The sequence below is a fragment of the Ornithorhynchus anatinus genome, chromosome 5 (genome assembly GCF_004115215.2).
Source record: "Ornithorhynchus anatinus isolate Pmale09 chromosome 5, mOrnAna1.pri.v4, whole genome shotgun sequence".
NCBI lineage: Eukaryota > Metazoa > Chordata > Mammalia > Monotremata > Ornithorhynchidae > Ornithorhynchus > Ornithorhynchus anatinus.
In genome coordinates, this window is record NC_041732.1 from 12,735,031 (window position 1) to 12,759,121 (window position 24,091).

At 48.8% G+C, this 24,091-nt stretch overlaps 1 protein-coding gene across 1 annotated transcript in view; it reads right to left on the bottom strand.

Moving 5' to 3' along the window:
- Positions 1–12,219, bottom strand: part of LINGO1 (leucine rich repeat and Ig domain containing 1) — a 167,125-nt gene extending 154,906 nt beyond the window's left edge. Inside the window, exon 1 of the mRNA XM_029066537.2 lies at positions 12,127–12,219. The gene's annotated coding sequence lies outside the window, so the exon portion shown is untranslated. The remainder of the gene's footprint in view (positions 1–12,126) is intronic.
- Between the last annotated feature and the right edge of the window lie 11,872 nt (positions 12,220–24,091).

Genomic DNA, 24,091 nt, shown 5'->3' on the forward strand with positions numbered 1-24,091 from the left:
GCCTTTCGAGGCATCTTCAGGAAGGTGGTGAGGAAGTGAAGTGTTTAGAAATCTGGAGAGGGTTGATTAAATCCATACCCAGCGTGTGCAGTCATCTTGTTTTATCCTGGACAGCCCGGCTTTCTGCTCAGATCCTTCATAAATACCAGAACTAACTAACGAACTAGTCTGTTCCCTGTCTGGAAATGATATGGTACCAGGCGCTTCTAAATCTGGTATTTTTATTTTCAGCCTCCCTCTGCCTCGGCTTCTGTTACTGAGTGCCATGGATCGGAAGTGGCCCCCAGGTTCTCAGGGGCCTAGGAGGGGAGCGGGGCATTTCTAGAGCAGTTTGGAGGAGGGAGGAGTCTCTTAGATACCTCACAGACACAACTACCACACTTAAACTCTAGTGTGCTGTCAAAATAACCCCCCTTTTTAAATTCAACATAAATCTAAAATAAAATATAACCTGGGGAAAAGAAGGCTGACAGCCATCAGAGGTAAAGAATGGTACAGCCAAGTTCAGGAGATCCAGAAACAGTCTAAACAACCTTTAAGGGGGTGGTCCCAGAATCATTGCAGATTGTTGATTCTTCTTCTCTAGAAATCTTTCAGGGCAGGGTAGACCCCCATCCACCTGGATGTTAGGAGATTCCCGTGTGGAGGCAGGGGGATGGACCAGATGACCACTGGGTGAGTCCGAACCACCTCTTCCTTCTATTTGTGCCTCTAAGGCTCCACACTTTGGAGAAGGCCAGGTTTGCAGAGGCCCAGTTTCCCCACAGATCTGCCCAAGCAAGCTCTGAAATGATGGAAGCTCTCTCCTCCTTGGACGGATGGAGACTATTTTGCCTATAGCAAATGACTTTCAAAAGAGGCTAATCTCTGTGTGCACATACGGATTTAACCAAGTTTTCAGACCTGAATCTCAGGGACTTCTTAAAACCCAAATCATTCATCCGTCAGGTCGTGAGAGAACAGCTGAGGGGGGTGGATGGGGCATCTCAGAGATTGTTTGCAACATCCTCAGAGAACAGATACACTTTGTTCCAAGATTCCAGGCCCTACCACAGCAGCAACTCGGTCTCCACCTCTCTCCCTCCCCGTCTCTTTGCTCAGTGTTGGAATCTGCCACATGGAGCTGAAGAGGCGATGAGGATCCAAAATAGATCAGGAGTAAATGGCAAGTGAACAATTCCAGTGACATTTTATCAGACTCTGTCGGAGGAGTTGGCCCAATAATAGGATCGCTGTCCTAAAGATGCATTTACTTAGTGGAACCACTGGGATTTCCTTGACATGCACAGCCCAAAACCTTCCAGCCTGGAACCTGAATCCCAAACACTTCCCCAGGGCCACCTCTCCCCTTGCGTCCCCAGGCTGGTTCCCAAGATCTGGCTGGGAAGTTTGGTGAGCTGAGGCCTAAGCCACTCAAAAAGAAGGCTGAGGCCTCGCTTCCCTTGGCTCTTGGGAAATCCCCATCGGTCCTGGTGGTTTGGGAAGCAGTCCTGCCTGGGGACAGGGGCCTGGTCCTGAGGAGCTCGAGGTTTTTCCCAGGATTTTGAGAAGGGGGGGGTCCCACTGGGATCTTCTGTTCAGACTCAGGGACAGCGGGAGCCCAAGAAGCTCTGGTGTCCATCTCCAGTACTGGTTGCTTATGGCCAGCTCTGCTGGGGCCTGGGCTCTGGAGAGGTCAGAGGCTGGGACAACAAGGCAAGAATGCAGCATTGTGTGGGTGGTGGCCAAATCAAGCAGTGGGAGTGGGGGTGAGGGCAGGGTTGATGTAGCCTGTGATAACATTAGCACCTCAACCCTGAAGAGCTTACATATCAAATCACGTGGCACCGAGGGAAGGTCATGGGTGGGGGATCTGCTGGGAGTGAGATGGAGTTTAGGGTCATTTAGTCAAAGGTGGGGGTGGGGCTCAGTGTTGTGTGGGAGGGGTGCTTCTGCAGAAAGAGGGTCCTCTCTATGGGGTTCAGAGGTCCCTGGGCCAGAAACAAAACCCCACAGCGAGGTCATTATAAGATCCTTAAAGTCCAGGACCATCATTTTTACTTTTAATGTACTCTTCAAAGCAATTAAAACAGTGATCTGCACACATTAGGCACTTGGTAAATGCTCAGTTTTGCCATAACATGTGTTTCTACTCTGAGTTGGGCTGGAGGGCTGCTAGTGGATTAAGGAAGGTTCATTCCACAATGGGAGCCTGGTTGGAGACAGGTAGGCAGGGCTGGAATCAATCAATGAATGATATCTGTTATCAGTCAGTCAATCAATGGCATGTGTTGAGTGCTTACTACATGCAGAGCACTGTAGTAGTACTTGGGAGAGCACAGTCCAACAGAGTCAGTAGACCCAATCCCTGCCTTTGAGGAGCTTATAGTCCAGTGGGAATGGAGGGAGAATGAGAGCTGCCTGTCAGATCCCTTTCTATGTCCTCCTCCTCCTCCTCCCCCCCCTTTGCCTCATCTCTCCTTCCTCCCTGCCCTACTTCTCTCTTTTTCCCACTCTCCTGCTCTTTCTTCTAAGCTCTCCCACTAGTTGTAAGCTCCTTGAGAGGGGGAAGCAGGGATTCTATTAATTTTTCTGTGATCAATCAGTGGCCAATCAGTGGTACTTACTGAGTGTCTTCTGGGTGCAGAGCCCTATACTGATTGCTAGGAGAGTACAACACAAGGCAGCTGGGAGATATGATCCCTGCCCATAAAGAGCTTACATACATCATAAATAAATTATAGGTAGGAAAAATGGCAAAGCATAAAGATATTGTCCTCTCCCAAGTAACTAGTACCGTGTTCTACACCAAGCAGGTGCTCAGTAAAATGCTAGAGAGTGATTGACTGATTAGACTTTCCAAAAATCACACCTTTTCCTGGAGGCCTTCACTGATTAATCTCTTAGCTCGCTACCCTAATTCCTTCCAAACTGCTACTTCAGCACTTTCATGCCACCCAAGCCTCACCTCCCCATCACATATTTTTTTCTGTGTGACTGTGGGCGAGTCACTTAATTTCTCTGTGCCTCAGTTCCCTCATCTGTAAAATGGGGATTAAGACTGTGAGCCTTATGTGGGACAACCTGATTACCCTGTATCTACCCCAGCGCTTAGAACAGTGCTCTGCACATAGTAAGTGCTTAACAAACACCAACATTATTATATCCCTTTTTTTTTTTTACAGTATTTGTTAAACAATTACTAGGTAGACTTAGTACACTGTACTAACACAAGATAATCAGGTTGGATGCAGTCCATGTTCTATGTGGGACTCTTAGTTTTAATCCCCATTTTAGAGATGAGTTAATTCAGGCACAGAGAAGCTAAATGACTTTTTTACATTTTTATCCGCTATTGCTTACTCCTGCTGGTATTTTATTTTGTTTTAGTGTCTCACTCCCCCACTAGGTTGTAAGCTACTTGAGGGCAGGAATCGTGTCCTCTAACTCTATTGATCTCTCTCAAGTGCTCAGTCCAGTGCTGTGCACATAGTAAATGCTCAATAAATTCCACTGATTGATTGATTTTCACTCTCCTCCCTTCCTTCCACTGTCCTCGCCCTTTTTCTCTCCACCAGCCCTCCCATCTCACCCCCTCCATTTATTTCCCAGTCCCCAGTACCCTCTCTCCCTCTCCAATTTAAAAAAAAACATATTTAACACAAAACAGCACTTAGAGGGAGATGTGTTTTGATAATTTGGTTGTCTTGAATTTGGATTGAAAAACAAATTTTGATTTTCCCTAGATGAATAGTTATTCTATTCTAGCTCGGGGCCTTTTTGGCAATACAATGCCCCAACCACACACACAAAACCACAAACAAGTTACCCTGAACAGCCTGACATCTGCCCATTCCCACCCAACCAGACTTTCCCCAGCCGACTCTCCAATAAAGTCTTTGCAGTCTGCTTAAAACACACCTCCCTGCTCCACAAGGCCAGAAGGGGAGAGGGAAGGGAAACCCAGAGGCCTTGGGCCAGGAAAGGGGAAGGGGAGGGAGGAGTGGGGATGTATTTAAAGAAATTAGTTTAGCGCAACAAACCTTACTTAACATCACTCAGCTTTCCCCCGGAAGAGGGAAATGGGAGAGGACGAAGGGAAGGAGGCTGAAGAAAGCTGCTGCGTGAATTAACACATTTCACATCGCCATTCCTGGCTGTGAGGTGGGAGCAATTATCCCAGGAATCTAGCCGGTGCCCATCGGCTGGAGCTGACATGACATCCGGGGGAGATCTTGGACTGCGCGGGACTGAGGCAGTGCCAGCTGGAAGTGGGGGGACAGGGAGGACCCAGAGAGTCCCACACTCCACCTGGGTTGGCTGGGCCTGGGGAAGAGAGCAACTCTTGGGCTTAGAGCCCCCAACTGAACAAATTCCCCAAATGCATCAAATTCCAAACTCCTTTCTCCACCACATGCAGCCCGCCTGGTCTCCAGGGAGACAGCGAACCAGATGGCTGTGATTCGGAGAGTTGTGCTCTAGGGGCTCGGCAGCCAGAGCGGCTGCCGCGAGACTCTTTCATCTTGGGCCGAGGGCCAGCTCTGGACTGCCGGCAGTTCTGAATGGGTCCCGGGTGTGGGAGCGGCTTTGGGCTGGACATCCTGCGGGACAGGGTCACTGGTGCCACACCCAAGACTCAGAGATCGTTAGTGCAGGGTCCTGGGGATTCAAAGGCTTTTCCCTGGTGCCCTCCTCATTTTAGAGAGGGACACCATCAGCTCCTTGTGGGAGGGGAACTTGTCTATCATCTCTGTTGTACTGTACTCTCCCAAGCATTTAGTACAGTGCTCTGCACGCAAGAAGCACTCAATATATACCATTGATTGATTGACACAGAGAGTGTGAGCAGTCAAGGGAAGGAGTAGGGAGAGTTCTGGGCAGAAAACCAACCTTCATTCTGTTTCATCCATTCATTTGCTCATTCATTCATTCATTAGTAAGCACTTGAGAGTTCACCAACTCCTATTGCACTTCACATATATTTGCACTCTGCTGCTTCTTCCAACCTGCAGTTCATTTTAGTGTCTGTCTCCTCCAATCAATCAATCAATCAATCGATGGTATTTACTGAGCTCTTACTATGTGCAGAGCAATGTACTTAAGTGTTTGGGAGAGTACACTACAACAGAATTAGCAGACACATTCCCTGCTCATAGCAAGCTGTTGTACGCTCCTTAGGGGCAGAGATTGTGTCTACCAAGTTTATTGTCCTCTTCCAAGTGGTCTGCACACACAATATATGATCTCAATCAATCATCTTGTCATATCCTGCTTTGACTTACTGCATCAGCCTCACTGTTGATCCCCCTGCCCCGGTCTCTCCCCTCTCCAGTTTATTCTTTACTCCTCTGCCCAGATCATTTTTCTAGAATGTACCTCTGCATATCTCCCCTCTCCTCCAAAGCCTCCAGTGGTTGCCCATTCCTCTCCACATCAAGCAAGACTCCAGCAGCTTAAAGGAACTCCATCAGCTCTCTCTCCACTACTTATCTTTGCTTCTCCCACTACAACCCAGCTCACCCTCTTTGCTCTTCTCAAGCCATGATGCCTCCGCTCATCTCTCCTGCCTCCAGCCTCTTGCTCCCGCCCTTTCCCCCAGCCTGGAGCTTCCTGCCCCTTTACTGCCAAGCGCTTAGTACAGTGCTCTGCACATAGTAAGCGCTCAATAAATACTACTGAATGAACGTTCTCCCCATCTTCAAAATTCTTCAGCAATCATATCTTCTCCAGGAGGCCTTCATCTCTCATCTCCCCCTGTGGACTGTAAGCTCATTGTAGGCAGGGAACATGTCAACCAACTCTGTTGAGCTCTCCCAAGCATTTAATACAGTTGTCTGCAAACAGTAAGTGCTCAATAAATACTATCGATGGATTGATCTTCCAATCTTTCATCCTCCAACTGCCACTTCTGTTCTTCCAAGCCTTCTAGGTATCCACAACACCTCACGACACTTGTGTAGATACCTTAAAAATTCTATGACTTCCTTCTACCAATAATTAATTTTAGGGTCTGTCTTACTGGCTGAACTGTAAGCTCCTTGAGGACAAGGATCATATCTACCAACTCTACTGCACTTTTCCAAATGCTCAGTAAAGTGTCCTGCTCATATCTGAAACTCAGTAAGTACTGCTGATTGAAAAGAATCCATCAATCAATGGTATTTATCAAGTGCTTACTCTGTGCAAAACACTGTACTAAGCACTTGGGAAAGTACAAGATAATAGAGTTCAAAGAATGGATCCTGTCCACCAGGACCTTACAGTAAAAAGGAGGAATTTATAGTCTACAGGAGGGGCTAGTAGTCTACAGAGGGAGTTTACAGTCTTCAGCGGGAATTTACAAAAGCAAATTGTTCCCTACCCTTTCCTCTTCCCCCCACCCATTCCCAGTCCTTCTGTTCCTTCTTCGAGAAGGGTCAAGGCAGCTTGCCGGAAAGGCACATGGTTCCCATTTTAATTAATTAAAGAAAAATCTAATCACTGCATTAAACTTCTCATTACTCCACTTGAATACCCGTTAAGTAAATTTAATTACCACACGGACTGGATTTCACAGTCTCTCTCATTAGCGGCTGCTAAAGATGGGAGAGGGGTGGGGAAGGGAAAGAGGGAAAGGATTGGGGAGGGGACAGGGAGGAGTTCAGACCCAACAGCTGGGGGATGGCCCTACAGGAAACCTCCTGCTCAGGGAACTCTGTCCTCCCATGTTGCTCTGGGTTTGAAGGAGCCAAGACATTCTCTGTCCCCTGGGAGTTTATACTCTGGAGTGGAAAAATCATCCAGACAAGAGAGGACAAGGGCACGGGACTGAAAAGTAGTGTGGACTACTAGAAAAGGCACGAGCTTGGGAGTCAGAAGATCTGGGTTCTAAGCCCAGCTGAGAAGACAAATATGCTCTTCCTCCACTTACCTGATCCTCTGGCCCACCTCTTCCCCACAACATGGTTGGTTGGCACCAGGCCTTCTTTGACCCATCCAGACTCCTCTCCTTGGCCAATTGTACTACAGAACTGATGGGGAAGCCAGGTTAAGGAAGAAGGGGGCGGGCCACATTCCTGGTGAATCGGCAAAAGTGGAAACTGAAATCAGCTGTCACTTGGAAGAGAAGCAGTATGATCTATGGAACGAGCATGGGCCTGGGAGTCAGAGGACCTGGCTTCTAATCTGAGCTCCATCCCTGGTCTGCTGGGTGATCTTGGGCAAATCACTGAATTTCCTGTGCCTCAGTTAGCTCATCTGTAAAATGGGATTAAAACTGTGAGCCCCCACATGGGACGACCTGATTACCTTGTATCTACCCCAGTGCTTAGAACAGTGCTTGGCACATAGTAAGCGCTGAACAAATGCCATAATTATTATTACTATAAAATAGGGATTAAAAGACTGTGAGCCCCATGTGGGACATGGACTGTGTCCAACTTGCTTAGCTTTTATCTACCCCAGTGCTTAACTTAGTACATTGTCTGACACGTAGAAAGTGCTTAGCAAATACTATTAAAAAAAAGGCAGCATGACCCGGTGAAGCGAGCACAGGCCTAGGGCCTAGGAAGTAGGGACTTGGATTCTAATTTCAACTCTACAATTTGCCTGTTGTGTGACCTTGGGCAAGTCCCTTAAATTCTCTGGGCCTCAGTTTCCTCATCTGAAAAATGGGGATTCATTAATTCCCTGCTCATTCTTCCCCTTAGACTGCAAGTCCCATCAGGGGAAGGGATTGCAAGATCGCATTGTATTTATCCCAGTGCCTGGCGCATAGTATGTACTTATCAAACATTACCATTATTTTCATCATCATCATCAACAACATTATTATTGTTATCATTATTATTATTATGAGAGGAGGTGATTTCCCTAGGGTTGGTGTGGACTCCTGCAAGAATCCTACTGTTTGACGTCCTATGGCCAACCTTAAACTGCACCAGCAAGGGGCTGTCACCATATTCTCGTGGCCCAGTACACTCAGTACTCAGCTGCCCAGTACACTCAACTGCCCAACAGCCCCCTCTGCTCTTCTCACGCCTCCATCAGGATATTCATCACAACATCCACCAGCAGAATGACTTTTTCTTTAAAGATATTTGTTCAGCTCTTACTGTATATCAGACATTGTACTAAGCAATGGGGTAGATACAAATCTATCAAGTTAGACACTGTCCCTGTCCCACAAGGGGCTCACAGTCTTATTTCCTATTTTACAGATGATGTAACATCTGAAGTAAAGATGAGGTACAGAGAAGTGAAGTGATTTGCCCAGGGTCACACAGCAGACAAGAAGACAAGTAGTAGAACCAGGATTCTTCTGACTCCCAGGCCCATGCTCTATCCATTAGACCATGCTGTTTCTATGCAAAGGTGCAGGCACCCAGGATGGGGAGGGTGTAGATCCAGGAGGGAGCAGGGCTGGGGGCCAGTGGGACCACTAAGGGTGGCTAGTGGATGGCCTGGGAGCCACTGGGGTGGGAAGGCATGGACACATGTGACAGAAAGGCACCTCATGTCTTCTGACTGTTTAAGGAGCTCAGCCTACAGTTGAACCCCTGGTATTTTAGGCGTGCCTGGAGGGATGCGTTGAGGTGGAGGGTGTGTGTGAAAACCAAGGACTGGCCACGTAGAGGGAGTAGAGGGGATTACTCAGTCCAGGGGGGCCCGCAGTGATGGGGAGACAAAGCCTCCCAAACAGGTGGCTAGGAAAGCAAGGCCCCCCCTCCAGCCCCCTGGAGCCATATTGTGTTTATGTCTCTTATTTTGGTTCTGCTTCTTGGGGGTCTTTTTTTAGCCTCCTGCCTGCGTTACCATGGGAACACTGGTATCATGGAGGCTTGACTTTCCTACCAACCCCCTCATGACTCTCCCATGGAATTTACCCAGCGACCCCTTCCCCAGCCCTTGAGATAGGTGGGACTGCCCAGGGCCTGGGTCCACCTTGCTCTCTTGTGGCTGCCACAGTCCTGGCACAGAAAGAGGGAAACCCTAGGGTGGGAAAACACCATCAGGCTTACCCCCTGAGGGTGAGAGAGCAACTCAGAGCAGTGAGTAGTGATAACCATTGCATGCCTAGGGTGTACTCCTACCTCCCCTAACCCAAGCACCATTTCCTACACCTCATAAACCCCTAGTGGTTCCACATCAATCAATCAATCAGTGGTATTTATTGAGTGCTTACTATGTGCAGAGCACTGTACTAAGTGCTTAGGAGAGTATTAGCAGACACATTCGTTGCCCATGATGAGCTTACAGCAAGCAGAAATTCCTCACCATTGGCTTTAAGACCTTCAATCAGCTCTCCCCTCTACCATGGAAATAGTATGGCCTGGGGGAAATGATGGTGATGAGGGTATTTGTTAAGCACTTACTATGTACCAAGCACTGTTCTAAGTGCTGGAACACTGTTCTTAAGTGTTGGGCACTGGTGGAAAGAGCATGGGCCTGGAATAAGAGAAAATAGATTCTAATCCCAGCTGTACTACTTACCTGCTGGGCTACTTTGGTCAAGTCACCTAATTTCTCGGTGCCTCAGTTCCCTCATCTTTCAAATGGGGATTTAATACCTGTTCTTCCTACTTAGACTGTGAGTACCATATAGATCCTGATCTACCACAGTGCTTGGCACATAGTAAGCACTTAACAAATATTAATTATTATTATTACTACCTATCCTTGCTCTGCTCCAACACATCACTCCTCTAATGCCAACCTACTTGTTGTGTCTCACTCTCGTCTCTCTTGCCTCTGACCTCTTGATCATGCCCTCTACCCACACGCATACACTCACACTTACTCCCTCGTTCAGCTCCACTGTCTCCCTCAATCTCGGGCAGGTCGACTGAAACCCTTCCTCCTATGATCCCCCAGCTCTCTGTTCCCTTCTTCTCCCCCACGACTGGTCCTCTCACTCCTCGAGTGTGAGCTCCTCATTTGACTGTAAGCTCCTTGAGGGCAGGGAATGTGTCCTTGGCTTCCAGGTTGCGTTCCCATGTGATGAGTGTAGGGTTTCACCTGAGGAGGCATTCAGTCAATGCCATTTCTATTATGAGTCCTGAAACTTTCCCCTCGTGAACCACTGAGCAGAGGAAGCCTAAGCTCTGCTTTAGGTCCATGTTGCCTAGGCCTGGGGTGGGTCACTGACTCCATTCCCCTAGCCCTAGGCAGTGCTAGACCATCCTGGACCCAAAACCGCTTCATCACCATAGTCCTGGGTGGGATGTGAGGTTTGAAATCTTTCCATTTCCAAGATGGATAGATGGAGGTTAGGTATGGTGGGTCTCTCTCCCCTAGGTAGCTCCTGAGGTGCCCCAGGTCCTAGAAGCTCCCCTCAGTGACCTCTCAAATCCTGGATCAGGACACTTTTCCACCCACAGGGAACTATCAAGTTCTAAGAACAACAATTATAAAGGGTGTTGGCTTCTCCTATTCTTTTCTTTAGGGTAAAAAGTCAACCTCCTTGCAACCAGACAAATGGGGATTTTGGAGAAACATCTTGGCCTAGTACATAGGTCATAGACCTGGGAGTCAGGAACCCTGGGTTCTAATTCTGGCTCTGCCACTTGTCTGCTGGGTGGGCAAATCATTTTGCTGTGCCTGCTTCCTCATCTGTAAACTACTCTCCCTCCTCCTTAGACTATGAGCTCCATGTGGGACAAGGACTGTGTGTGATCTAATCTATCCTAGTGCTTGACACAAAGTTAGTGCTTAGCAAACATTGTCATTATTATTATTTGTATTATTACTATTAAAATCACATCTCCTCCAGTGGCCTTCACTGACTGTCACTTCATTTGCCCTATTCACCCTCCAATCTAGGTTGCATATGCAGTTGGTTCTGGACTCCTTAAGCACTTGGTTTTCACCCCATCCCTGGACCCAAGACACTTGTGAACCCTGTAGTCTCCCATTCCCCTATCAGTGTTTTTTTAATGCCTGCCTCCCTCTCTGGGCTGTGAGTTCCTTGTGGGCAGGGAATATGTGGACTTTGTTGAATTGTACTCTGCCAAGCCCTTCTCAGGGTTACACCTGGAGAGTTTCCAGTACTCTATCAGTCTCAGCTACGGGAGGGAGAGTCAAGCAGAGCCATTCCCATTCCTAGCTTGGGCAGTGGCTAGAGAGTGGAAGGCAATCTGCTAAAGTCAAAACTCACCTGTCTTAGGCAATAGTGCCATGGGAGAAAGTCGAGGGCAGAGACTCAGATTTACTGCGTGGAAGGATGGCAATGCTAAACACGTTTCCATATTTTTACCAAAAGAAAACTCTTAGGATACACTACCAGAACAATTACGGCTGGAGAGTAGGTCATTCTGTGTCCATAGTGTCGCTATGGACCGGAAAGGACTTGAAGGCATAAGACAAGACAAGACTCTGCCAAGTGCTTAGTACAGTGCTCTGCACACAGCAAGTGCTCAATAAAAACCACTAATTGATTGATGGATTGATTGACAGCATGCACACCACCGGCACTCTCATCAACTCCTCCACATAGACTTGGACCTGATGTCTCAGGGCTGAGAAGTGCCTTTCTTCTTCGGTGGGGGAGGCTCCACCATCAACCTCATCACTGAGCTCTGGGGATCAGTGTGGCAGAATAGGCCTGGTCCCTGCCCTCTATGTGGACTAGGAGGGGAGACCAGCTAGATAGACTGACAATCTCTATCAGCAGAGATCTTGCAGCTCTCACATCCAGCCTCCCCCAGCATAGCTTTCCTGAGGCCTTCTTAAGATATCTGCAAACCCCAGTTGGAGAGAAACCCCGGTGTAATAATAATAATAATAATAATAATGGTATTTGTCAAGTACTCACTATGTGCCAAGCACTGTTCTAAACACTGGGGTAGATACAAGGCAATCAGGTTGTCCCGTGAGGGGCTCACAGTCTTAATCCCCATTTTTACAGATGAGGTAATTGAGACATAGAGAAGTGACTTGCTCCAAGTCACACAGCTGACAAGTGGAGGAGCTGGATTAGAACCCACAACCTCTGACTCCCAAACCCATGCTCTTTCCACTAAGCCAAGATAGGTCAAGTCCATGTTGCTGGATTTTGCAGGGTTCCAGGAGACCGAGCTTTGTCCCTGAATAGCCAACAAGAACCCCGTTCCTCAGAACCGGGTCTCCGACGGGCACCCCAGTGGCAGACCAGACGGAAAATCCACTTACCGCGTCTGCTGATCTGCCCTTGCTCGAGGCCAAAGCCCGGGATGCCTCCGTGAAGAGAGGGTGGGGAGAACTCTTCGGCCGGTGGGCTATCGTGTCAGGCTGCAGCGAGGGGTCCCTGCGGAGGTGGGGGGTGGCTGGGGTCCCGGGTAGGACTCCCAGGGGACAGTGAATGGGTCCACGATGGCCTAGCCAAGCTGAGGCATGGTGGCTCCTGGAAAACAGGAAGGCGGGAGGGTGAGGGGAGAGGATAGGAAGTGGGGAGGTGGGAGAGTCCTCAGTGGGTCTTGCTCAACTTTAAGCCATGTTGACCAGGCTCAAATCTACGGTCCTCCAATCAGAATTCTGTCCCTAACCCAGTCAGACAAGGATGTCTGGAAAACCAGTAATGATTACTTTCCTACTACCAACCTCCAAGTAGGAGCAACCACCCAAACCACCCACCTTTTTCCTCTACTAGCCCGCTGGAGCCCATTATCAATGAATTTACCTCAATCTCTTGTCTTCTGAAAGCCAACGAACCTCCAGTGGCTTCCCCTCCACCTCCACATCAAACAGAAACTCCTACCATCAACTTTAAAGCGTTCAATCAGCCCACCCCTTCCTATCTTACCCTGCTGATTTCCCATTTCAACCCAGCACACTCCTCCAATGCCAACCTACTGACTGGGCCTCGATCTTGCCTCTGAACCCTCACCTGCATCCTGCCTCTGACCTGGAACTCCTTACCCCTTCATATACGACAGACCACAACTCTCTCTACCTTCATAGCCTTAATTAAATCTCATCTCCTCCAAGAGGCCATCCCTAACTAAGCTCTCATTTTCCCTACTCTCTCTCCCTTCCGGGGCACTCTTGCACTTATATTTGTATCCTTTAAGCCCTCAATATTCAGCCTGCCTTCAGTTCTTCAACTCTTACATATATACCCATAATTTATTTTAATGTTTGCTCCCCGTCTAGACTATAAGCTCCCGTGGGCAGGGAATGTGTCTACTAACTCTGTCATATTGTATTCTCCCAAGTGCTTAGTCCAGTGTCTTACACATAGTAAGTGTTCAGTAAATGCCATCGATTGATTGATTAATCATTCTGGAGTCCCCACGGTGTGGGTAACCGCTGTCCCCAACCTTTCCTCTGTCCCCAGAAAGACCTCGGAGGAGCAAAGGAAAATTGAATTTGACATTAGATGAGACATTCAATCGTTAAACCCGAAGGAGAATTGTCCAAGGCAGAGGCGACATCCTCCTACCCCACTGATCTCTGGGGGAAGGGATCCCCTATCCTTTCCACAAACAACCCTAACCAGGCTAAACATGTCTCCGCAAAGATAGAGCAGAAGCACTTGGTGCGACGCACTGCACTAAATGCTTGAGAAATGCAAACAGAGAATGACAGTTTCCATGACCATAAGAAGCTTCCACTCTGATGGGGGAGACAGGCGTCATGATACTAACAAATGGAGTGATCAAAATGAAGAATCCATCCAAATAAATGTTCATAAATGCTGAGGATGGAGTAAAATCAAAAACCAAAGGTGCTGCTTTCATGACCAGAGCTATAACTCCGGTGTGTGGCCCCCATGCTGGCCAGGATAGGCTGTCCAACTTGTGAAGCCAAGCTCTCTGCACTCTGGACCTCCAGCCTTTCCTGCTCACTCAGAGAGCTCCTCAACTAGACAGTCAACTCCTTGACAGCAGGGATCATCTGTTAACTCTATCGTATCATTCTCTCCCAAACACTCAGTCCAGTGTTCTGCACATAGTAAGCACTCAATAAATACCAATCAATCAATGATATTTATTTATTACTTATGTGCAGAGTTCTGTTCTAAGTGCATAGGAGAGTACAATACAACAGAATTAGCAGACATATTCCCTGCCCATAATCCATTCATTCATTCAATGACGTTTATTGAGCACCTACTATAATAATAATAATTATGGTATTTATAAAGCACTTAATATGTGCCAGGCACTGTACTAAGTGCTGGGATAGATATAAGTAAATAGAGTTGGACACAGTCCCTATTCCATGTGGGGCTCATAGTCTCCATCCCCATTTCATAGATGAAGTAACTGAGGCACAGAAAAGTGAAGTGACTTGCCCAAAGTCACACAGACAAGAGCCGGAGCTGGGTTTAGAACCCATGACCTTCTGACTCCCGTGCCCACTAAACCATGCTCCTTCCCATGCTCCTTACTGTGTACAAACCACTATACTAAGTGCTTGAAAAAATGCAATATAACAACAGACACATTCTCTGCCCATAAGGAGCTCAAGGTCCATAATGAGCTGGGAGGCAGGATCCACCATCCCTAGAAGGATTTCCATCCTTTTTCCGTGGCTCCCAGGCCTTGAAAGGTCCAGCCCTAAATCATGCCCCTCTTTCCAGCCCCCAATTCACCCCCTCTGCCCTTCCTCCCAGCCCCCATCCACTCCCCCACCCATCTTCCCAGCCTCCAGCCATCCTCTATTCCTCCTCCCAGCCCCGAACCACCACCCCCAGCACTCCTCCGAGCCCCCATCTATCCCCCAACTCACCCCCCGTCCACCCCTAAACATCCATCAGCCCCTCGAGTGCAGGCAGAGAGCCAATGTAACAGCTCTAATAAACGTCTCAAAGGAAACTCCTCATTTTAAATATGTTCCGGCACCTAGCAAAAACACTGATTACCAAATGGGAGCAAATTATGCTGGGGAAGTGAACCTAAATGTGTTTGTAATCCATTTCCCCAGAGGAGCTGGAGAAATATCGCTCCTCCTGTGCATTTCAGCTTAAACCACCTCGACCTCTGGTGCTTGGGTTGGGGCACTCGGAGTTCTCTAATGGCTCTGGGCAGTGCAAGACCCGCCCCGCAGTGGCCAGAAAGGTTGGAGGAAAGCAGGGAGGGGGTGCAGCTGGCAGAGAGACAGGGAAGGCTAAGATCCTGTGATTAAACACCTAGCTCTCTGTCTCTATCTCGTTCTCTCTGCTCAGTTTATAAGATCGCTCCTGGTGGGGTGTGAATGCAGACAACTGAGTCACTAGAGGTGTTCAGGGAACCCTATGGGGATGCCACCTTAAACCCCTTCTCCCCAATTATAAAAATAAGAAGAAGAATAACTGTGGTATTTAAGTGCTTACTATGTGCCAGGACTGTTCTAGATACAAGCTAATAGGGTTGGACACAGTCCTTGTCCCACATACGGCTCACAGTCTTAATCCTCATTTTACAGATGAGGGAACTGAGGCACAGAGAAGTGAAGTGACTTGCCCACAGTCACGCAGCTCTAACCACTAGACCATCTGCTTCTCTCCTAACGATGGCTGTGCTGCTCTACCAGTATCCTAAAGCCGTCAGGGCATGTCCACACTACTTCCCCTTCCAGAGGAAACATACGGGACATTGCAAGTGTCCCGCTCCACCTGGCCTGTCTGGGCTCTGCCTCCTATGGGCTGCTGTGGGCAGGGATTGTCTCTATTGCTGTATTGTTCTTTCCAAGCACTTAGTTTAGTGTTCAGCACACAGTAAGAGCTCAAGAAATACAATTGAATGAATGAATGAATGACTGGCATTCCCATTTCCCAGTACAGATAGCGTCTGGGAGCCAAGTCCGCTCAAGTGGAGCAGGCCCTGGGATGTCGATACCAGAGGCCGTCAAAGTTCATTCTATGTCTCTGCCCACATGCGGCATAGCATTTAAACCATTTTCCAAGGTGTTTCCCTGACTTCTGAAAAAAGCGGTTGGTTCTATAATTGCTTTAGCCCTCTTTCGGGACACAGGGCTCTTTTAAAATAACCAACCTAAATGGCCCCTGTGGCGTTTTAAGATCATTTCCTCCCGGTTCTAGTTTCAGAGGAAAAAGAGAGTGGGGGAGAGAAAGAGAACGAACAACCAAGCCCACTCTGCCTTTGGAAGTAGCAGAGGAACAGCCCAACTTCTCGCTGCCTAAGACCCCAATGCCCACCTCCTGGGCTCCCCAGCTGCTGCTCCTGCCAGTTGCTGCAGGTGGGCCTGGGTCTGAGGGCATGGGACGCTGGCACAGCCAGTCACCAGCCCCAGAAAAGAAGGTTGAATTGATACTACTCCCCCTGGCTCCTGCCTCGCTGCAACCTTAAATGGAAGCTCAGCGTGGGCCTACTGAAAAGGTCACAGGCCTGCTAGTCAAAAGGAACTGGATTCTAATCCTGGCTTTACCACTTGTCTGCTGTGTGACCTTGGGCAAGTCACTTAACTTCCCTGTACCTCAGTTTCCTCATCTGTAAAATGGGGATTTAGACAGGAGCCCCACATGGGACATGGACTGTATCCAACTTTGTATCTATCCCAGTGCTTAGTGCAGTGCTTGGCAAATAGTAAGCACTTAACAAATACCATTTAAAAGAAAAAATGCCCAAAGCAAAGATTGGCCCATGCAGGCCCTGAAAAACCCTGTCAGTGCAACCCCAAGAGGCTAACCAGCTGTTTGCCCTACCTTCCCAGTGGCTAATAGAGGGGTCCAGTTAGCAGACGGGATTGTCTTCAGCCCCTCACAAATGGGATCTCACCATCAGGACCAACGCCAGAAGACACAAGTGGACGCAAGAGTCAGCAAACTGGGTAGACAGACCCAGTCAGGAAGGCAGATCCAGGGTCATTTCCTTTTCAATCACTACCTCCCTTGTTCCTTGGGCTGGGAGAAGACTGGGGGAGAGGCTGGGAACCCAGACCATATTTCCCCTCAGTCTGGGAAGGCTTCCGGGGGGAGGGAGGTGAGTTTTAGAGAGAGCACAGAGGGAGGGGGGCGTGTGGAGGAGGGGTGTGAGTCACGGTGGCTTTGTGTCTTCCCAGCGGGGGCAGTCTGCCGGCACGCTGAAGCGCTGAACGGCTAAACATGAAAGTTCAGACACAGGTGAGAGGGGCTGCATCCAGAGAGAAGGCCGACTCAAATTCTGGGCGTGCTTAGTTCTGACAGTGAAAGTCTAGGAAAGGTCAGGGCTAGACAGGACCAGCAGTGCGGGTTGCAGGCGTCGGATCCCCACAGACCGAGTCGGCCCTCACCTCACTGCCCCATCAGTCCCACTCCCCGCGGCCTTCTCACCATTCATCCTCTATCCTTCTGCCTGGGACCAGGGTTGAGGAGACGAGGGTGGGCAGAGCCAGGTGGGTCATCCTCTCCCAGCTGAGAGCACCCGTACAGAATGGCCAGGTGGGTGCGATCAATTCTGCAGGTTTGAAATTCACCGGCACCAGACTCTCAGTTGAGAGAATCGATCTATCCATCAGGAAGACCCTTTATCAACATCCATCCAATTGGTTTCGGACCAGAACGGGGTCACTCTGGGTCCGCTGAGCCCCCAGCCAAACCCCACCTATCCAATCAGTTTGTATGGGGCCTCTCCCTCTCCTCCTCTCAGGCACTTGGCCAACCGGTTCTCATCGCTGAGAGGCAGGAGGGGTCCTTTAAGGGGGAAGCCTGCATTGGGAATGGAAAGCCAGACTGGGGAAGAATTCTTTTCAATAAAACATAAACCATGATAATGCCGTGGGCATTTATCAAACGCTTAGTAGATGCCAAGTGCTAGGGAGATAGAAGATAACCAGATTGGACAGTCCCTCTCCTACATAAGACTCCTAGTCTTAGGGGGAGGGTAGAACGGGTATTTTATCTCTATAGATGGGGAAATGGAAGCTCACAATGGTTAAATGACTTACACAAGGTCACCTGACAGGAGAGTATTGGGGCTGGGATTAGAATGAGATCCCTTGACCCACTGTCCCATGCTCTTTCCACTAGGGCACCCACCTACCCTTCAATGCCCCATCCACTTCCCTGTCCTCCAATTCTGAGCCACTGAACCAAAATAATAATAATGATGGCATTTGTCAAGTGCTTACTATGTGCCAAGCACTGTTCATTCATTCCCTCATATTTATTGAGCACTTACTGTGTGCAGAGCACTGTACTAAGCACTTGGGATGTACAATTCAGCAACAGATGAACACTGTTCTAAGAGTTCGGGGAGATACAAGGTAAACAGGAGGTGTCACGTGGGGCTCACAGATAAGGTAACTGAGGCATAGAGTAGTTATGTGACTTGCCCAAAGTCAGACAACTGATAAGTGGCAGAATTGGGATTAGAACCCATGACCTCTGACTCCCAAGCCCGTACTCTTGCCACTAAGCCACGCTGCTTGGGCAGCTGTGAAGGAAGAGAGAAAGCAGCACCTGAGCCAGAATAGGAAGAATTTCTGCCTCTCCTCTCCTTCTAGGATGCTCCCCAACGAGGGCTAGAGTGAGCAACCCTCTAGAAGAGCATTTCCTCCTGCTTCAGGGTCCCATGAATGCCAGTCTTATCCCAGAGTGACATAGCTTTCCACACACCCTAGATGAGCTGGGCTCCTCGGCCATCTGCAAGCCTGCATCTCTTTATCAGGTCTCCTGGCTCTCTCATTAGGTCATGCCTTCACATGACTGGGAAGAAAGTTAATCAGTCAATCAATTGATGGTATTTATTGAGCATTTACAGTGAGTGGAACACTGTCCTGAGCTCTTGGGAGAGGACAATAGAGCTAGAAGATACAATCTCTTCCTTCAGGGAGTTTACAATGGGTATTGCAGGGGTTGAGGGGAGACTGAACTAAATTGCAGGTAGAAGAGTTCACCCACCCTGACATTTTCCAGATTGGCTTGCTTGTTTGTCAGCTGTGTGGCTTTAAAAGGCCTTTGGAAGTCTTTTTATTAGTCTGTGAGCTAATATATATATAAAAAAATTAGGGGTAGAGCTTCAAGTTGGCACCAAATTAAACTCAACTTGGGTTCAGGATAGACTTAGTACTCACCCCTCCTCCATCATTATTTTCTATTGTAATCATTATTACTATTATTGATATTATTATCACTGTGTTTTTAAGCACTTACTATGGGGAAGCAGCGTGGCTCAGTGGAAAGAGTCTGGGCTTCGGAGTCAGAGGTCATGAGTTCGATTCCCGGCTCTGCCACTTGTCAGCTATGTGACTGTGGGCAAGTCACTTAACTTCTCTGTGCCTCAGTTCCCTCATCTGTAAAATGGGGATTAAAAGTGTGTGAGCCCCACGTGGGACAACCTGATTACCCTGTATCTCCCCCAGCGCTTAGAACAGTGCTCGGCACCTAATAAGCGCTTAACAAATACCAACATTATTAGGTGGCAAGCACTGTTTCAAGCTCTAGAGTATGTACAAGTTAAGCGGGTTGGACACTGTCCCTATCCCACGGGAGGTTCACATTCTAAATGGGAGGGAGAACAGATGTTGAATCCCCATTTTACAAATGAGAAAGCTGAGGCCCGAGAAGTGAAGTGACTTGCCTTCACTGTGAGACTGTGAAAGTCACACAGCAGGCAGATTAATTCATTCAATCGTATTTCTTGCATGCTTACTGTGTGCGGAGCATTGTATTAAGCACTTGGAAAGTACAATTTGGCAACAAATAGAGACAATCCCTTCCCAACAATGGGCTCACAGTATAGAAGGCAGGAGGTAGAGCTGGGATGAGAACCCAGGTCCTCTAATCCTCAGTGTGGCTCAGTGGAAAGAGCACGGGCTTGGGAGTCAGAGGTCATGGGTTCGAACCCTGGCTCTGCCACTTGTCAGCTGTGTGACTATGGACAAGTCACTTAACTTCTCTGTGCCTCAGTTACCTCATCTGTAAAATGGGGATTAAGACTGTGAGCCTCATGTGGGACAACCTGATTACCCTGTATCTACCCCAGCGCTTAGAACAGTGCTCTGCACATAGTAAGCACTTAACAAATACTAAAAAATACCAACTCCTAGGCCCGTGCTCTTACTACTAGGACACACTCCTCCTCCTGCTGCCTGTGCCTCACCACAGATGAAACAGCATCTTAGGAGCTGAGCAGGCAGGGGTAGGCTGGGTAAAATTAGTCACCGAGTTTACATTGTTCCTTTATCACTTCATTTTGAGTAATAAGGAGGTGGGAGGGTCTTTTATCCAAAGACATAATTTAGCATCTTACCTCCCCCTATAAGACCCCAGTGACAGTAACTACTGTTGACCTTCTCATCACTGTGCTCCTCTCTCACTCCTGACCTCTTGTTTTCCCTCTCCTTATTGCCTGGAACTCCCTCCCCATTCACATCTGGCAGACCCCGACTCTCTCAACTCTCACCTTCTGCAAAGCCCTCGTGAAGCCACATCAATTAATCAATCAATGGTATTTATTGATTGCCTACTGAATGTAGAGCAGTGTACTAAGCACTTGGGAAAATACAATGGAATTGGTAGATGGGATCCTTGCCCTCAAGGTGCTTATATGTCCTCCAGGAGGGCTTCCCTGATTAACCTCTCACCTTCCTGCTCTTATTTTCCTTTTTTCATTCAATAGTATTTATGAACGCTTACTATGTGCAGAGCACTGTACTAAGCACTTGGAATGTACAAATAGGCACTTCAGTTAAGGAGTTCGCAGGCATTTAAGCACTTGGGATACTTGTCCCCATCCCTGGACCCTCTCACCCCTCACAACACTTATGTCCATATCTTTACACACTATTGTTTCTCAGACCTTTAAATTTATTTTAGTGTCCATCCCCCCAGCTAAACTGTCAGTTCTTTGAGGCAGCAATTGCTCCTACGAAGTCTATTGTATTCTCCTGAGCACTTAGCACAGTGCTAAGCATTCAATAAATACAACTGACTGGTTGATTGATAGTGGCCTCCCTGGCCAGTTGATGGTGGCCTCTCTGGCCAGTTGTCACTATCTGTGGGGTCACAGTGGTGGAGGTGGGCACAGAATCATCCAGATCCTCCCTGATGTATCCATGGCCCAGTAGCAAGTGAAGGGAGGTGATGGGCAGGACAATGGGCAGGTCTGTGGGGGCGGGTGGAGGGGGCAAGGTGGAGGGAGGCAAATGGGGTGTCCAATGGCATCTCCATAAGTGCGCCCTGAGAGCTGACCAGCCAACCACTGGCCAGCCTGGAAGTGGTTAAGGGACCACTCTCACCAAGAGGTGGACATTCTGGAAATATAATAATAATAATAATGTTGGTATTTGCTAAGCACTTACTATGTGCAGAGCACTGTTCTAAGTGCTGGGGTAGATACAGGGTAATCAGGTTGTCCCAAGTGAGGTTCACAGTCTTAATCCCCATTTTACAGATGAGGGAAATGAGGCACAGAAAAGTGAAGTGACTTGCCCACAATCACCCAGCTGACAAGTGGCAAAGCTGGGATTCGAACCCATGACCTCAGACTCCCAAGCCCAGGTTGTTTCCACTGAGCCACGCTGCTTCCCCAATATCCAGTACCTGGTGAGTGGAGGGTCTTCTCAGTATTAGGAGGGAGACTACTGGGTGCTAAAGCCCGGTGGAGATCCAAGATGGGAGATGCTTCCAGAGAGCCTTATGGAATGGGTTTATTCTGTGGCTCTTCTGGCCTGGCTTCCTCCTCATCTGGCTGTGGAGTGAGAGTGGGAGGCTCTCTTTCTGGCCTGAAACTCTCAGTCAGTGGCAGAAACAGCAGAGCTGAGCTGTTGGTGACAGGACCGGATCAGGAAGTGGCCACTATTACCATAAATAAATAATAATAAAAAATAACTTGGTATTTGTTAAGTACTTACTTTGTGCCAAGCACTGTTCTAAGAGCTGGGTAGATACAAGGTCATCAGGTTGTCCCACGTGGGGCTCACGGTTTTAATCCCCATTTTCCAGATGAGGTAACTGAGGCACAGAGAAGTTAAGTTACTTGCCCAAAGTCACGCAGCTGATAAGTGGTGGAGTCGGGATTAGATCCCACCATCTCTGACTCTGAAGCCCGTGCTCTTGCCACAGAGCCACGCTGCTTCAAGATCCCGGGCTTGGGAGTCAGAGGTCATGGCTTCTGATCCCGCCTCTGCCAGTGTGACCTTGGGCTAGTCACTTAATTTCTCTGTGCCTCAGTTCCCTCATCTGTAAAATGGGGATTAAGACTTTGAGCCCCATGTGGGACAACCTGATGACCTTGTATCTACCCAGTGCTTAGAACAGTGCTTGGCACATAGTAAGCCCTTAACATATGCCATCATTATTATACCAGTCCTGAAAGGACCATTCCTGTGTCCAAGCCTCTGGCCTGCCTGAAGGGATAGTCAGCAAAGGAAGCGGGTCAAAAACTCTGACCAAGGGTTAGGAGGGCAGGCAGGAGTCCCTGAGCAGGATGAGGTGAAATGGAGGGGATATAGGGACCCAAGGGGCTCAGAGGAAGGGCGGGGGTGGGGAGAGGGAACTGGGCAGGCTGGAACTTCAAGGAACACTGTGCTATTTGGGGCAGGGGGAGGGCGTGGTGAAGGGAAGGGGAGAGGTGGGAGGTGTCACACGAACTGGAGGCAGACCAGACGCAGGCCTCAGGATTGCGTGTTGGAAACGTCTGGTGATTACAGGCCTTGCTCTGGCCAGGAGAGACGGAATGGGGGAGAGAACCCGTTCGGGAAAAGGCAGCCAGGCAAAAGGCAGGCCAGCCCGACTCCCCTGATCCCGCTTTTTGTGCGGGTCCAGACCGTCACATGTGTGTGTGTGTGTGTGTGTGTGTGTGTGTGTGTGTGTACAGGTTTGTCCCTGAGAGTGTATCTGGTTATGTCTCAATGTGCAAATGCATGTGTATCTATGCAATATCTGGTTGTATCTAGACGTGTGTGTGTGTGTCTGGAAGTGCACCTGTAAAATGTATCTCTGTGTTTAGGTGTGAGCCCTTGGGAGGAATGTGTCTCTCTAGAAGAGCAGCATGGCCTAGTGGCAAGAGTACAGGCTTGGGAGTCAGAGGTTGTGGGTTCTAATCCCGGTTCTGCCTCTTGGCTGCTGTGTGACCTTGGGAAAGTCACTTAACTTCTCTGTGCCTCAGCTACCTCATTTGTAAAATGGAGATTGAGACTGTGATCCCCACATGGGACAATCTGATTACCTTGTATTTCCCCCAGTGCTTAAAACAGTGCTTGGAACACAGTAAGCACTTTAACAAATACCATAATTATTATTATTACATTTTTGAGTGTGTGTATTCACCTCAGTTTGCACAGGTGTTTCTGAGCAGCTGCCAGGTGCTGAGCCTCAGATGTGGAGTGCCGTTGCGGGGACAGGAGGAGATGTGACGATTTGCTCCGGAGCTTCCCTTCATCTCTAGGTAGGGCCTGTCTAGACTCCCACTCCACTCGCCCCAGCCATGTACCCTGGCCACGCTCGCCAGCCAGGCTCCTCAGCCAAGCTCTTCAGCCTCATTCTCGGACCAGGCTCCTCAGCCACTCTCCTCGACTTCACTTAATGCACACACACACCAGCCGGGCTCCCTGGCCTCACTCCCCAGACAGGCTCCCCGGCCTCGTTCTCTGGCCATGCTCCCTGGCCACGCTCCCCGACCTCCCTCTCTGACCACACTCCCCAACTTCACCCTCTGGACTCGCTCTCTGGCCACACTCCCTGGCCAAGCTCCCAGGCCAGACTAGCTGGAAGGTGGCTGCAGAGGCTAACCAACAGGAGAGGCCAACCATAGCCGGGAAAAATGCTGGCCTCCATCAGAGCAGCTGGACCGAGCTGCTGGACAGAGTGAGACTGAGGTGAGCAGGGTGGGGAGGGACCGGGCCCGGGATCTACAGGCTCGGAGGAGTCGGGTTGAGCGTCAGCCCAGGCTGAGCTGGATGGAAGCCATTGGTGGGTATTTCCTACCATCTTCTACCATCTTCTCCCCCCACCAAGCTGCAGCCAGCCCCTCTTCCCATCTTCTAGGTCCCTCTCTAGATAGAGGATTCCTTACTCCTGAAAAAACAGCTGTCCTGAAAAAACAGCTGTCCAGAAAAACAGACAGGCCTTTCTTGGTCCCGCTGGCAGCTAAGTGGAATAAATCCTTCTGTGGGGCAGAAATCACTTCAGTGAAAATTTCTCTCTCTTGAATATTTAGGGAGAAAAATGGTGGAAAAAAAGGAGAGAAAAAAACTCTCATTGCTTCATCCAAGGTCAAAGCTCTTATTCTCC